This window comes from Dendrobates tinctorius, unplaced genomic scaffold, assembly GCF_039654945.1.
Source record: "Dendrobates tinctorius isolate UK_male_01 unplaced genomic scaffold, ASM3965494v1 ptg000084l, whole genome shotgun sequence".
Lineage (NCBI taxonomy): Eukaryota > Metazoa > Chordata > Amphibia > Anura > Dendrobatidae > Dendrobates > Dendrobates tinctorius.
The window spans coordinates 29,411,940-29,422,456 of record NW_027361752.1 but is presented as its reverse complement, the minus strand read 5'-3'; the positions used below and the strand labels follow the sequence as shown (position 1 = coordinate 29,422,456).

Genomic DNA, 10,517 nt, shown 5'->3' with positions numbered 1-10,517 from the left:
AATTGCAACTTCCAGATCACCAATTCGTGTGCGATGAGACCACGCATTGAAACTGAACATTACATATGTTAGCAAGGCTATGTGAGCAGCAGAGGGCAGTAGTTGAATACCAACTGCAACGTGCCTGTCGGCATTCCGGTCAGCCTCTGCACATGAGAGCTGATGAGTGGGCATGGATGTCTGACATCTGTGCGGTTCTCAAAAAACATTGAGCTTCTCTATCTACTGAAATGCTTGTTGCTCACAACTAAAGAGAAGGCTTTGCAGGTGGAGCAAGTTCAGATGGACCAAGAAGCTATAAATGGTGATGCTACACAGCCCAGCCTTATGTCATCCTCTCAACATGGATTAGATGATAATGAGGAGAAGAAGGAGGAGGAACAGGATCTTGATGCCTACGTGACAGAGGTACTACCCACATCAGCTTCATTTATTTCGTTCAGTGTGGATGGGCTGAAGATGAGAATGAGAGGGAGGATGAGGAAGAGGACAATTAGGACAAGATGAACAGTTGTCCTATTGGTGGGTACAGGGAAGTCTTGCCTGTTGGAAGTCTCACACACATAGCTGAGTTCCATTGCTTTTCTCAGGACCCTCGTGTTTTACACCTTTTGGTCAACACTAATTTCTGATTGGTCACCCTTTTACTCCCACGTTGCAAGGAGAATTTTTCATCTCTCCTTCCCATGGTGGAGAGGTTTGATAAAATTTTGAAGTACCAGAAGGCCCTAGTTGAAGAGTTATTTTAAAAATTCCCATCTGACAGTTATGATGACAGAGGTCACAGTTCCTTGGATAACCAGGGAGCAGATATGAGGGAGACCAGATGCAGCAGAGGCAGAAGAACACTCTCAAAAGTCTGGGACATTTTTCTCAGACCTTCAATTGCCCAGGTCGTAATGCATGGGGTACTTTGACAAGGAGGGGAAAGTTTTGGAAGATGCTGAAGGAGTACCTTGCCAACCAAACCAGCATCTTCCATGATTCCTCTGTGCCTTTTCCAAGCTTGACACATGGAATGAACTGTCTTTCTACACCTTGGAGGTAATGGCCTGCCCTACTGCTAGCGTTTTTATTTTTGCAGATGAGCGCATCCGCCTGTCAACTGAAAATGCTGACTGTTATCAAAATAAACAAGGGCAGTATTGGCCCAGACTTCTCAACACCACTTGAGGACAGCAACAAAATATAAACTCAAATCTGTCACAGTTCCACCCCTCAGAGTGTTTGGGATGCAGTTACTGACAGCTCAGCCATCCAATCTGGTACAGGGGAGTGCTGAAGCTTTCAGTACTTTGACAGCATGGCCAATCAGTCTGGTTCAGAGGTGTGCTGAGCTGTCGGTGTGTTTTTTGACAGCTCGACTAGCCAATCTGTGACTGGGAGGCGTCGGCTGTCTCCAGGTGTTCACTATCCTGGGTAATTGCAATGCCAACTTAACTGAGCAGCTTCTCCCAGAATACTGCCAGACGTACATTCATATTGTGAGGTTTGTGCTTTGTGCTGTCCTGTGCCTTGAGTTCTATATGCTTGATCTGTTGCCAGACCTTGGACTTTGTTCTGAAAAATCCACTTGTTTAACCCCTTTAGCTCTGATCCGCTATCCTGCCGATACTCTAACCTCGGAATGTTACCTGACTATGCTTTTGTCTCTTACTTCTGTTTATGACGTACCCTCCTGATTTCTGACCTTCGACTCCTTGACCACTGTGACCCATGGCTTGGCCGTGAAAAGTTACTAGCGTCTCAAAATCCAGTGTTTTTTGTTTTTTTTCTCGCCTATTCCCATGCACCCCTTCACACCCAAACATGAGCATACTCTTCAAGATTTTGTCTTTATTGTGTCATCCTCTTTATTCTCTTTCTCCTTCTCCACCACATCAACAAGGTGATCATGCTACCCTCGCTATACATTTTTTAACAGTGTTTCTGGAATTTTCACACTGCTAATAGGATTTCACAAGCAGGACAGGAGACTTTGTAAAGCAGGTAAATAACAGGCTGAGTAGATGCAAAATGCTCTGTGTGTCGATATATGTGGGGCCTTCCCCCCTCTTGTTCACAGGATGTTATCTACAAGGGTCTTTATGGGCTGCTCAGCACTCTATTGCTTAGTTAGGTTTGGACCTTATTGGGTAATAGCTTTGCCACTTAGGCAGTAGATTATCATAGGCTGCCAAGAGTCATACAGTATATCTGCATGTCTTGATTATATAGGCACATCCTCTATTTCATGGGGTTTATTTTGCTTTCTTCCATTACTTGTTCATTCTGGTGGTTCCCCTTTTTTGGTGATTTTCCTTTGAGCTTGCAGCACACGATCTATGAGGTTGTTACATTTTTTTGTATTTCTCATTATGTGGCACTTATTATGCAGCATTTATTATTTATCATACATTAGTGTTTGATATGAGATATTTCATGTAACAACTGCAAACTGACATTATTCACAGATTGTTCAGACGGTTTACCCTTTCACTATTAGATGCTCGTTTGGGAAGGACCTTATTATTTGGTCCAGTACTTATTAGACTTTGGCTTTTTTAATTGTTTTTAAACTTTCTTGTGGTTTGTGTATGTTTTAGTATAATTAATAAATATTTAAAGGTGAACCCTATGTTTTGCATAACTCTTTTTCTCTTGTTTTTTGTTCATTCTATTTAGTATGCATTAGGTTGATTCCTGTCATTTATACATTTTTGTGGTGCGCACCCACACATGATATTTCGCTCGAATTTCATACACATACTGCAGGTGAGTTTACACAGCATTAAAAAAGTACAGTGGGCATGAAGTTTCTATAAATCCCGTCTCTATAAATCCCATTAGTGGAACTGTAAGGTTATGTTCACATAGGATTTAACATTTAATCAGTGGGTCCATTGTGCTGCAGCATAAAATAGTCAGATACTGCGAAAAAAATTATGCAACTTAGGGTACCGTTACACCTAGCGATGCACCAGCGATCCCGACTAGCGATATGACGCGGTCAAGATCGCTGGTGCATTGCTAGGTGGTCGCTAGTGAGCTGCCACACAGGCAGATCTCACCAGCGACATCGCTGGGGACGGGGATCGCTACTTACCTGTCAGACGCGGCGATCCTGCGTCCTCCCGCCCGGCTCCATGCGTCGCTCATTGGCGCCGCAGGAAGTGGCCGACGAGGAATGGTCCAGGAGCTTCTCGCGCGATCAGCGATAACCAGCGGGGGAGCCGGTCGGAGGTAAGTATCACATGCAGCGATATCGCTAGCAATATCGCTATAACGTCACAAAATCGTTGACTTTATAGCGATATTGCTAGCGATATCGCAGTGTGTAACGGGGGCTTTATGTGACTCCTTCAGCATCTTTATAATCAATAGCCCAGTCAAGGTGTATGCCAAAATCCCATTTTGTGAAGGTTTGAACGTAAGCCCTGACGCAGCCACTAAACATAGGTTCAAACCTAATTTTAACCCTGCATACGACACTGCATTTATTGCACAAATAAAATACAATGCATCTAAAAACTCTCCAAAAACTCATTCTGGGAACTTAACCTAAGTTTTTCTCTTGGCTTGTCTAAGTTCTGATACCTGCTATGAAACAAACCTTTTGGGATTGCTCTGGCAGCAGCTCAAACAAAATTTCTGCTTGTAAAGTTGTGTAAAGACAAAATAGGCTTAAAAATTTAGATGAATATAGACGGAATATAGATATTAAAAAATGTATTTTTATGGTAGGGTACACCTTTATTTAAGGGTAAAAAAATCAAGATCAATTATCCAGAACTTTATTAAATAGATTTAAATCTTTGGTGTTTGCTAATTTGCGGGAATTGCATCATTATTCTCCCTGTGTCTGTGCCTAAAATAAATTATGCACAGCTTTGCAAACAGTCAAACTCTCCCTTTACTGTGTTAAATGGTATTACAACCTATGACAAATCTAATCTCTCGGCTGTCAGCTTAGATTTATTTCACTTATGAAATTCAAGTGTCCAGACTTATTTACTGTACATATATCATATTGTGTTGGCAATTTACAAGCTGCTGAAGTTATGAATCAGAAAATCTCTGGTGTAAGGAAAGCCATTCTACTCTGATATTCTTTCTTTTATTGTAATGATTCCATTTCGACCAGGAAATCTTTAGTTGTATAGTGGACTTTGAACCGTGTCTATTAAATAAGGAATATTCTTCGCCTCGGGTTCCTTATTGTAATTGCTATTGTAGATTTTCTTTCTAAGTCATCAATAAGGACATTTGTGTTTTTCTAAAGTTTTTTTTTTCCGATTTGAAAGGTAATGACTGGACATTATTTACCATTGCTCCCATGACATGATTGATTAATATCCAGTATCCTCCCTGTATTTCTGTAATTTATTTCTCGGCACAGAGTAAATGTGATTGTAAATGAATTTGCCATTGTTCAAACATTTCAGCTTCTTTGATATGGATTGTGACTATGTGATATGAATATTTGTCAGGATTTTACATAGAACTGCCGTTTTTATGCTACCTTATCGTAAATCCAGGGGTGAACATACCATTGGTTTGTCATAAGCCACTGCACAGGGCCACAAGAAGTAAAGGTGGAATGTTTCATACTTATTTTATTTCGCACCTTACTACATTTAAAGAAACACCCTATAAATAATTTAGTAAAAAAAGTCACACGATGACCCTTGAGGTCCCTTCCAACTCTAATAGTCTAAATACAATTGGTGGAGAGGTTGAACTTGATGGAACTAGGCTTTTTGTCAACTTATGTAACTATGTAACTCTCACCAAATATTTTGAATCTGAATTTTGAAGTAAATGAATTAGGCTAGGTTCACATTTGTGGATGGCCGAGCTGCAGACTTCCTCTGTGAAGCTCCGCCCACTGCCACACCTCCTCCGGTCAGCTCCGCCTATGTCTGCATGCTTCCTACGTACCTATCTTTAACATTGGGTATGCAGGTCATGCAGATGTATGCGGATGCCTCTGCATGCGTCGTTTTGATGCTGTGGCGACCTGTGTCGAAAGCAAAATGTTGGAATTTGATGCGGTTGCCACATGTCAAAATGACGCATGCGGAGGCATCTGCATACATCCACGCAGCCTGCGTACCAAATGTTAAAGATAGGTATGCAGGCCGCATGCAGATGTAGGCGGAGCTGATCGGAGGAGGTGCAGAAGTGGGAGGAGCTTGACGGAGGAAGTCCACAGCCTTCCGCAGCTCGGCCAACCACAAATGTGAACCTAGCTTTAGATGTATAATGCAACCCACAACCTGAGAACAGGCATAACACTTGAAGATAACAGACATTTTTTTCTAATCCTGTATGCCCTTTTAACTTTTATTTAATTTGGTATCAAGTAGGATGTAGGGGGACGTCAATTCTGAGGTTTTAAAGAATTTAACATTTTTGGAAGGCTTAGGAGAGATTACACTCAGTTTCTGCTCCAAAAAATCTTTAAAAAAGTCACAGTGCATACAACTTAAAGCAGGTTCAGAGAGGTACTCCCGTTATTCAACTTACATTCTAAGGGCTCATTGTTGTATTATTAGTCCAAGTGTGATCTGACAAAACATTGAACTCGGATCAATATTAGACTATGGGGCTGTGCACATGTCAGATTTTTTTCCAAGCCAGTCATGGGAAAAAAATCACAGCATGCCCAACTTGGATCTGATATTCAGATCGCAGTCAGCTACGCAAGTCAAAGAGTCTGTGGAAACCTTCGGACTATACTTGGATGCCATCTTAGTGCAATTTGATTTCTGAACACAAACAGAATGAAGAAGATGGAGAATTTTTTTCCATCTCCCCATCCAAGAGAATCAGATCACTCTATGCTGACACTCTGATCCAACTCTGATCAGAGTGTCATTTTTGTAATCTGCCCAATTTTCTCACATGAGAAAACATATGGTCGTCTACATGTAGCCTTACACACGATTCTTTAAAAGAGTAGTGGCAATTTTAAGTTAGGCTTATGTGTACCCCTTTAAACAAAATGAATGTACAGTATGCTTCTAAATAAATATATATTAATGAATTTATAACATTTACTATTAATATATTATTTTTCGTATATTTATTTTTTAAATGTTATTTCTTAAAAACATTAATTCCTGCTTTTTAATAAATCAAATGATGTCACCTTTCACCATAGGAAATGTCGACATGTCCAGTATTTTCAACAGAAGAATCTACTACAAATCCTGAGGTCTTGGCAGGAAAAAGCTGAGTAAAATACACTCTTGACACATTTTTTGTATGTATTTTAATGCAGTTTTTTGATGCATTTCTTCTTAGTTGTTAAAATGGGTGAAAAATGATACAAAAACGCTGAAGGAATTGTCATGCTGCAAGTTTGCAACCATTTTAAATCTGCAGGAAGAAAATAAGCATCATGCGCATGAGATTTGAGAACTCTCAATCACTTTCCTGGGACAGTGTTTTTCAAAGCAAAAAATGCACTGAAAAAAAAACCCAGAGGTAAAGCGTGATGTGTGAATATAGTCTTTCCCTTGCATGAGAAAAGTATAAGTTTGGATACAAGGTAGTTGTCCCCAAGGTTTCCAGATAAATTGAATTATTATGTGTAGTTGTTAGCGCATATTGTCAGCAGGAAGGTCAAACACGGTAGATATTCAGTAGTCTGTAAGGTTAGCAGACAGGCTTTGCACTAAAAACAAATTTAAAAAATACTCCTTAAAATAAAGTAAATAACAAGAAATTCTCATTTAGGCTAAGTTTACACGTAGCGGAACTCTCGCGGAAGTTACCGCGAGAATTCCGGAATTCCATTACGCGGGAAAATCACATTTTAAATTCCTGCGATTTTCCTGCCGAAAAACTAGCGATTTGCAAGCGTAATTAGCTTGCAGAATGCTAGCGTTTTCCAAGCGATCTGGAGCATCGTTAGAGAACTGATTGACAGGTTGGTCACACTTGTCAAATAGTGTTTGACAAGTGTGATCAACTTTTTACTACTGATGCTGCCTATGCAGCATTAGTAGTAAAAGATAGGATGTAAAAAATAATATAAAAAATAAAAAATATTGTTATTCTCACCTTCCAGTGTCCCACGCAGCCTTCCCGCCTCTCTCCGTGCTCCCGGCATCTTCCGGTCCCAGTAATCCTTTGCGCGAATGACCGCGAGATGTCACGCTCCCGCGAGACCGCGACGTCATTGTAATCATTCTCGCAAAGGATTACTAGGAACGGAAGATGCCGGGAGTGCAGAGAGAAGCAGGAAGGCTGCGCGGGACGCCGGAAGGTGAGAATAACAATATTTTTTATTTTAATTCTATTTTTTACAGGGATATGGTGCTCACATCCTGGAGGACAGTCTCCTCTCCTCTGGACCGTGGGTACCAACCGCAAATGTTCTGCTTACTTTTCGCATGGTTGGCACAGCCACATATGGAAAGTAAGCAGAAGAATGCATTCCTATGTGGGTGGAATCGCCGCAATTCCGCTAAATTAATGAGCATGCTGCATTTTTTACCGCAAAGCATTTCCACCATGGGAAAAAAACGCAGCATTAGCACAGCATTGCGGAATCCCATAGGATTGCATGGGATGCTTATTTTTCGTGGCAAAATCGCGCGTTTAAAACCGCCGCGAAAATGCGAAAAAAATTCGATTTGTGAACGCAGCCTTATAGTTATATCCAGTTATTATTGATTACAAACAAACTTTGTCTATATTTGTATCTGTATATATATCAGTATGTACTTAATAAAATATATAATACAACAATCAAGCAGTTAAGGCACAGCGCTTTTTGTCTAACTGCAGATATAAGGGATCTCAACACAAGATTATAAGATGCAATAATATAAAAAGCTTTGATGTAAAAAAATGGCCCTTCAAGGAGAGAAATCCTAACAAAACACAGCAAAAGCATCCACCACAAGCCATAATCAAAGGACCAGAGAGAGAACACACTGTCCAATACTCCGACGTGCGTTTCTTGTATAGTTTCATCGAGAGATTTCACTATAATATTTATGCCCACGGCACGCATAAAACCTCTTGTAAGTATTGCATTTTCTGACCTTGCCTATAATGGACTCTGATGCAATGAGAACACAACATTGTGCTCCGTGGATGTTAGTGTAGCTCAGGGATTCATGGTAAATTACAAGGCAGGGACAATTTGCCCTTGTGTTTGAAAGATGTAAAACCAAAAAAAGTGTCATCATTTTTTTTATTCTGCCATGTGATAATTGAAAGTTGTTTTATCCCAAAAAACAAGAAGATATTAAATACATACAGTAGTTAGTAACCTATGTGCTTCCTCTCCTTGCAGTTTTTCTTTCAATAGACATCTTTACAGCTGTGAAAAATGTCCCATTAACAAACATATTAGGAATTATAACTGTTATAAACTCTATACCTGTAATTGGAAACACTGTTACTTTTCATTCATTTATTTTTTTTTTTCCATTGGAGATTTAGGAGAAGCAACCATCCATGACTACTTGTATTACCCCTCTACTTTTGCAATCTTCTTTAGCTTTTCCCATTTACTGGAGGAGCACAGTCTTATTGTGTGCACAAGTTGATAAATTACAAGATTTGGATTTATTTATTTGCTTTTCTTACCAAGTCCTTTTTGCTGCTGACCAACATATTTGTACATTTTTAGACTCTTCCCGCAAAGATGATCCAAATGTATGTCTGTCTCATGAAGTTTCCTAAGGTTTTTGGTCACAAGATGACTGATAGTTTAACTGCTCAGTTTTCTTTGGTGATAACTGCAATTATTAGATTGAAATAATAGAACAGTTTTTTACATTCTGGAATAAAAAAAGATTCTTACAGGTATTCATCTAAGAACACTTATTTATATGGTGTAACATAATTACATTTTCATAAATATTAAAACCTAATAAGGTCATGCATCTCACCAAGGTCATTAACTCTGACACTTTGGTCCCATGATGCAAAAACCTAAAGTACTTTGTTGACAATGGGTCCATTTCCTTTAATTAAAGAAATCACTCCCATTAAAATTTTTAACCCATTAATATATTGCAATTATCATATTATGTGGCACTGTTTACTTCGGTGTACTTACAATTGCTCATTTTGGCCATGTACCCAGCTAATTCTTCTGTTTTCTATTAGGTCTATGACATCACATGATTCAAAACTCACTAGCTGAATCCTTGTAAGCTCTATGTGAAAAGAGGAGGTCAATTTTACCTGCATGACTCATGAGTCACTGCAAAAGTCCCTGGCATGGAAGAGGAGGGAGCACCTGGGTCAGGAGTTGAAGAGGGGAATGACTCATGCAAGGAAAAGGGAGTTCCTGCTTCTACACACAACAGCGAATAGAGAAGAATTAGCAGAGTAGAAAGGCAAAATGATCAATTGTAAGTACACAGTGCTACATACATGGTAAAAATTGTTGTTAGCCCTCATTTAACAACAGAAAACCCCACAATGGTGACAGATATAACTTGAATCTGACAAAGGTAATCATAAATCAAAAATCTATGAAAATGAATAAATGAAAGTCAGACAATGCTTTTCAACCATGCTTCCACAGAATAAAGAAAAAATAGAACTCATGAAACAGGGCTGGACAGAAATGATGGTACCCTTAACTTAATATTTTGTTGCACAACCTTTTGAGGCAATTACTGCAATCAAACGATTCCTGTAACTGTCAATGAGACTTCTGCACCTCTCAACAGGTATTTTCGCCAATCCTCAAGAGCAAACTGCTCCAGTTGCCTTTTGTTTGAAGGTTGCCTTTACTAGACGGCATGTTTCAGCTCCTTACAAAGATACACAATAGGATTTAGGTCAGGGCTCATAGAAGGCCACTTCATAATAGTCAAATGTTTTCCTCTTAGCCATTCTTGGGTGTTTTTAGCTGTGTGTTTTGGGTCATTATCCTGTTGTAAGACCCATGACCTGCGACTGAGACCAAGCTTTATGACACTGGGCAGCACATTTCTCTCTAGAATCTCTTGATAGTCTTGAGATTTCATTGTACCCTGCACAGATTCTAGACATCATGTGCCAGATGCAGCAAAGCAGCCCCAGGACATAACAGAGCCTCCTCCATGTTTCACAGCAGTGACAGTGTTCTTTTCTTGATATGCTTCATTTTTCCATCTGTGAACATAGAGCTGATGTGCCTCGCCAAAAAGTTCCATTTTTGTCTCATCTATCAATAGGACATTCTCGCAGAAGCTTTGTGGCTTGTCAACATGTAGTTTGGCAAATTCCAGTCTGGCTTTTCTATGATTTTTTCAACAATGGTGTCCTCCTTGGTCCTCTCCCATGAAGTCCACTTTGGCTCATACCACGATGGATAGTGTGATCTGACACTGATGTTGCTTGAGCTTGAAGTTCACCTTTAATCTATTTAGAAGCTTTTCTGGACTCTTTTGTTAACATTCGTATTATCCGTCTCTTTGATTTGTCATCAATTTTGCTTGTGCAGCCATGTCCAGGGAGGTTGGCCATAGTCCCATGGAGCGTAAATTTCTGAATAGTATGTGTAACTGTAGTCACAG

At 39.8% G+C, this 10,517-nt stretch overlaps 1 long non-coding RNA gene across 1 annotated transcript; it reads left to right on the top strand.

The window, feature by feature from the left end:
- Positions 1-1,923: 1,923 nt before the first annotated feature.
- On the top strand, positions 1,924-9,356 carry LOC141097518 (uncharacterized). Its single transcript, XR_012233975.1, has 4 exons — positions 1,924-1,989; positions 2,665-2,754; positions 6,146-6,247; positions 9,115-9,356. It is a non-coding gene; the product is annotated as an uncharacterized lncRNA (long non-coding RNA).
- The last annotated feature ends 1,161 nt before the right edge of the window (positions 9,357-10,517 follow it).